Source organism: Schistocerca americana, chromosome 2 (assembly GCF_021461395.2).
Source record: "Schistocerca americana isolate TAMUIC-IGC-003095 chromosome 2, iqSchAmer2.1, whole genome shotgun sequence".
Lineage (NCBI taxonomy): Eukaryota > Metazoa > Arthropoda > Insecta > Orthoptera > Acrididae > Schistocerca > Schistocerca americana.
The window spans coordinates 99,170,224-99,176,296 of NC_060120.1; the positions used below are offsets into that span (position 1 = coordinate 99,170,224).

A 6,073-nucleotide genomic window follows, 5' to 3' on the forward strand; every position below is an offset into this window, starting at 1 on the left:
TACGTTAAAGAGGAAATAGGTTTCTTGGGATATATGATAAGTGGAAAAGGTATACTGCCTGACCCAGGCAAGCTAGCAGTCATTGAAAAATTTGAGGCTCCCAGAAACAAGAAGCACTTGAGATCGATGTTCGGTCTTTTCGGCTTCTATAGGCGTTTTGTTAGTGATCAGGCTTTTAATGTACCCTGTCTTCACCTCCTGCTGAAAAAGAATAACCCTTGGGTTTGGACAGCAGAATGCCAACAGGCGTTCGAGGTGCTTAAACAATCTTCAATTAATAGTCCTATTTTACATCATCCTGATTTTGAAAAACCATTCTGTATGTCTGTTGATGCTAGTGGCTATGGTATAGCTGTGGAGATATTCCAAGTAGAAATAGCGAACGAACAAGAAGTGCACAAGACTATAGCTTTCGCAAGTCGATCTTTACAGGCAGCAGAGAGAAATTATGGCATCTCAGAATTGGAAGCATTGGCAATTGTATTTGGGGTACAGAAATTTGAGCAGTATCTATTAGGTGGTGGTGGTTAGTGTTTAATGTCCCGTCGACAACGAGGTCATTAGAGACGGAGCGCAAACTCGGGTTAGGTAAGGTGTGGGAAAGAAATCTGCCGTGCCCTTTCAAAGGAGCCATCCTGGCATTTGCCTGAAACGATTTAGGGAAATCACGGAAAACATAAATCAGGATGGCTGGAGACGGGATTGAACCGTCGTCCTCCCGAATGCGAGTCCAGTGTGCTAACCACTGCGCCACCTCGCCCGGTAGTATCTATTAGGTCAAAATATAATTGTTTACAGTGACCATAAGGCGTTGACCTTTTTAAAGACCTGTAAGTTGAGGAATGCTCGTTTGGTAAGATAGTCAGTGTATCTCCAGCAGTTTGACCTTGAGGTTAGATATATTCAAGGGAAAGATAATTTGGAAGCTGATGGGTTATCTAGAAGTGCGGAGCTCTGTGATGACGCGGGAATTACAGCAACAGACCTAAATGAAGTACGAATGTTTGCGTTGCACGAAGTAAAGGGAGAAAGTGCATTAAGGAGGGTGATTAAGAACTTGAGACGTGAGCAGAATGCAGATGACCAGCTTAAATTAGTAAAGAGCTATTTGGGAGATGCGAACTATCATAAGGTTTCGCAATACTACTGTCTGCATAAAGGTATTTGTTTAGGAGGAAAAAGGTAGGTGTTTCTGAGTGAAAGCTGTGCTTTCCCTCACAACATGTAGACTTACTAATCGACTATGTACACCTGAGGTACGGGCACTATGGTGCAAAGAAGTGCATTGCAAAATTAAAAGAGAAAGTGGTGTTTGACAACATGTACCGCCGTGTGGCCAAGCGTCTGGCATCTTGTGTAGTGTGCCAGAAAGTCCGTGCTGCTAACACCAGAATACAAGGGGATATGCATTCAGTAGAGCCAACTGAAACCCTAGAATTACTGGCTTGTGATTTGTTTGGCCCTCTTCCTGCTTCGAGAGGTGGGTGCACCCATGATTTTGTTGTTGTGGATGGATTTAGTAAATATGTTAAGCTATACCCAATTAAAAGAGCAAATGCAAAAACGTTGGTAGAAAAGTCGGAAAAAGATTTCTTCATGAACGTTGGCGTTCCGAAGAGTTTGCTGTCAGACAATGGGCCTCAATTTACTTCTAATAGATTTAAAGAACGTCTGGATAAGGCTGGAGTGAAACAGCTGAAAATATCTGCGTATTTCCCCCAAGGAAATATGAGTGAACGTATTATGAGAGAATTGAATAGGCTTTGCAGGACGTATTGTGCACGGAAACACTCAAGTTGGGCAGAGCACATGAAGTATTTTGAGAATGTAATTAACAACTTAAGACATGATGCAACTGGTTTTGCGCCTTGCGAATTGATGTTTGGCCAAGAACCACACAATGTGATTGCAGATATGATAGAATTCCCTATTCTAACGCAAATATCCACAGACGAGAAGAAGTTAAAGGCTAGGGCAAATATAAGAAAAAGAGCATTGGAAAGGAAGAAGCGTCATGACGCAAAAGCTGTATCCACCAGTTTTTAAATAGGTCAGTTAGTCCTTGTCAAAGCCAAGGAAAAATCAAAGAAAATAAATGCAGAAACAAAGAAATTCATGTTCGCATACCAAGGACCTTTCAGGATCATAGGAAAAACACATGCCAATGCATATAGGCTAGAGTACCCTAAGAGTAAAAAGCTATTAGGTCTCAGGAACGCGATCGACCTAAAGAAGTTCACAGGTAGTGAATGCTTTCTGTAGGGAGGAGATTGTTCTGTAACCTCTACACAGTGTGGCAGCTGTGCAGTCCCAGCTGTGTGAGATCTTCTTTCCTTTTCAGGTCTCACTCATTCTTCATCTTTCCTATCCACCAAAATTTCGGCTCTTACTCTCAAATACTAAAATCTTCCGGTATGACTATCAAGCCAGCATTAAGCTAATGGATTCAGTAGGGAAGAGGTTGTTCTGTAACATCTGCACAGTGTGGCAGCTGTGCAGTCCCAGCTGGGTGAGATCTTCTTTCCCATTTCAGGTCTCACTCTATCTTCATCTTTCCTATCCACCAAAGTTTCGACTCCTTCTTTGCAATACTAAAATTTTCCGTCATGGCTATCAAGCCATGAGTTCTGTAACCATTATATCTACCGATTAGTGAAGAAAATACCTAATGTGACAAACATAACAGTGACATAAACAACAGAGAAGTATGATGTAATTAAGATACAAAGGTATTTGGGTAACAAGTATGTATAGAACCATGGTAATATTATAAGTACGAAGTTGTTGTTTTATTGGAAATGGTCCACTAACAGTAATTTAGAAAGATATACAAATTCGTGTAAAAGCAGGATCTGAGGTGGCAGTGAAACCTATTGTATGCTGTAGAGCTAACTAATTAATAGTAAAAGAGATTGCTTAGTGTTATGAAAAATATGCAGATAAGTTGTAAGAATGAACTCACGTTGTGTAGCAAGGAATGGCGGTGTAATAGAATTGAACAGGTTTAGTGGTTGAGACGTGAAGGACACGTCCTTGAAATATTTATAAGGTTGGAGCTGGCCGTTATTTGGTGTAGTGTGTGACAGGACACACCTACACGTATTGAGGTTATGAGTTGGAGGCGTGAATGCGACCATAGTTACCCTTATGTTAGATGAGATAGAGCAGCTCATGGTGTCCTATAGGTTTAAGGAATTTAGCTTTACGCTCGTCCATAATTACTTAATGCATTTTAGTGGTAGGTCGAGAGAGATCACCTGTGGTTTCAGCATCCAATCAAGTGGAAATGGATTGCAACGTGAGCAAACCGATCAGCCGCAATAAACTATAGATATGAAATAAATGTGCTATCCTATGCGTTAAATGTTAACAGAGTGAGTGTTAAATAAGTACATACACTAGCAACATAATTGAGTAACATAATGGCAGACGTGAAACATTATTTATAGCTCAGCATAAATACACTTCGATGAAGTAAGTACATAATTGCAGATGTGGAACTGACACAGCAGCAGAGGACCAGTAAGTGGATTTAGTAGTCAACTAAACGTAGTGTGTTTTGAACACTCAGAACTGTACTATTACCACAAGTTACTCACATGTACAAAGAAGCTGAGAAGACAACTACTAATCAAATATACCCATACTATCTCTAAGAATAAGGTAAACGGAGATGAGTCAGCTAAGTAAATAAAATACAGATTTGTCAGGAATGTACCGAGCATTGGTTCAGTGTTCCGGCCCAGAAAAAATAAACTGAGATTACATAGGATTTACGATTGTATGCCTTGAGCATAAATTTTCTCTAGTATGTGACTAACGGCGTTTTGAGCCATTTGTTTACCGATTTCATGACAGTTAAGTAACTGCGAGAGTAAAATTGAAAAAGTTCTGTTAATTTTGTTCCAGTAACATATTGAAAGATAAAATGTATATATCCCCATTTCATTGTGACCCACCCTTAGATATTAAGTGAACAGAGTCTGAGGCACTCTTTTTGTTTGTTCTACAGGACAAACCAGATAATGGCTGCCTGGTAGCTGCATGAAAGCGTGGAGTGACTTGGACACAACTCACAGTGACCCCTCCCCTTTCCCCATGTAATTTTGAGTGAACGTGAAGGACGCACACCATAGCAACATCCCCTCCTCTACCCTTGTGAATTGAAATGTAGAACGCCAGCCAATGCAGCTACAACCACATGTGTAAAAATGAAATTGTCATGATTTGTGAAATTTTCTTTCAGGTTTAGAAAAGACTGCTAAGATATAATTATCTGTTTATGTATCATGAATAACTGTGTTATTTTCTTTGAATTTGTGTATGTAAAAATATTTGCAGACAATTTAATGGATTTAAGATTTTCATAATTTTACATATTTTTATGTGTTTGTCTGTCTAAGGCAATATGTATGCCAAAGTGTTTCATTGATGTTGCTTAAATTTTGAGTGATAATGTTGCTTAAGAGGCAGTGAACATGCCAGCAATTTAAATAATTGAAGTAGGTAATAAGTTTTCTTTTAATATTTCTATATGCTTACATTTCAATTTTAATTTTCATAGGGAGTTCAGCTGTACTCTTGCGTCCCTTTTTGTAATTAATTTTATTCATTTACATTCAAAAAAATTAAGTAGAGGGTGATGTAGGGAAGCAGCATACTCACGCCTTATAAAATTCACGTCAGTCTTTCCATTGTGTGCCAGCCTAGTCTGCTGTAACTAGCTCTGACGTCATAAATATTGCGCAATACTTTAAAATGAAGTAAATAACCTGAAACGTTTCTAGCATGTCAGGAGTAACACAAAAACAATATTTGTTGGATATCAGTTCCATAACTTTAACCATTTTCGAAATTTGAATGTTTTTCTGTAAAAATCATTGGCGCAACAGAAAAGAGCTAGAAAGTTAAAAATTTATATTTAGATTCCTTTTGCGTAATAATTTAGTAGAAACAGTATTCTGGATTTCACAAATTAAAATTTTAGTTGAAATTCATGATTTTCTGGTTTTTGTCTTTGAAATTAAGGAAGCAAGATAGATTAAGTAGGCGAATAAATAAAGCTAGGATGTTTAGATTTAAGTATAAGGGAGATCCGCTATAATCATAAAATTGTGAGAAGTTTCAACTGAATAACTATAAAACTATAGCTATAGCGTATCTCCATAGAGCAAGTTCAGAGCTCGTCTACTGCATGTACTGTAATTAAATTAATTCTCTCGCCCAAAATATTTTACTTACTCACGTCAAACTTTTATTATGATTACTTACTTGTGTGCTGATTGCACAATTAAATTGAAAGCTTCATCGGCCATCAGCAAAGGAAGCAATGCTTTATTCGATAACTTAAAGTGGTACATTACTAGCCCACCGCCTAGTCAAGAGAGCAGATTTGATCAGGCGTTCCCTTAGCCGTCCGCACCGCGGCTTTATATGTAAGAACGCTGCGCGAGAAAGGAGGAGGAGGCCCCAGTTCTCTCCAGACGCTGATTAGCACACCACCTGCGCCGGCAGTCGCGTCGCGTCGGTATCGTTGATATAAACTGCCTCGGATGCAGTAATAAGTTACTCGGGACACACATAACCATGAAATCGTTTTCGAGTGAAGTGTTAATTTTGGGATGAGGTTAATGATCTATCTTTAGTTTGCGTATGTCGTATTTTCACGTGCCGCTGCAGGACAGACATTCTACCATTATTAGCGAGGCGTTTGATGAACATTATCATCAAATTATGGCGAGCATTCACTTAAATATTTAATTTGAACAGTTATAGTTGCATCAGCGCATTAGACTCTGAAATGCTCTGGTAGTTGGATTGTGTGGATTCTTTCTGGTCTGTGACTTTCAGAATATAGTGAACATTCTAGAGAGAATGGTTTTTGATTATGAATCCCAGACAATCTCCTAATTCCTCAGAGCTATAAGCTGTAGCTATAAATGTATTTCTCAGATGAAGTGGGTACTAGGAATTCTAATTACAGGCTTCACGTTTTGCTAATCACTTTCTGGTTGCCAATATTAGTTAGAGAGCCAGTGTTGAGAACGGCAAACAACAGCATTAAATAAATAAT

General features: G+C 38.8%; 1 non-coding gene across 1 annotated transcript; it reads right to left on the reverse strand.

Annotated features, from left to right (window-relative positions):
• Positions 1-687: 687 nt before the first annotated feature.
• On the reverse strand, positions 688-760 carry Trnaa-cgc. The gene has a single exon. It is a non-coding gene; the product is annotated as a tRNA-Ala (tRNA).
• Between the last annotated feature and the right edge of the window lie 5,313 nt (positions 761-6,073).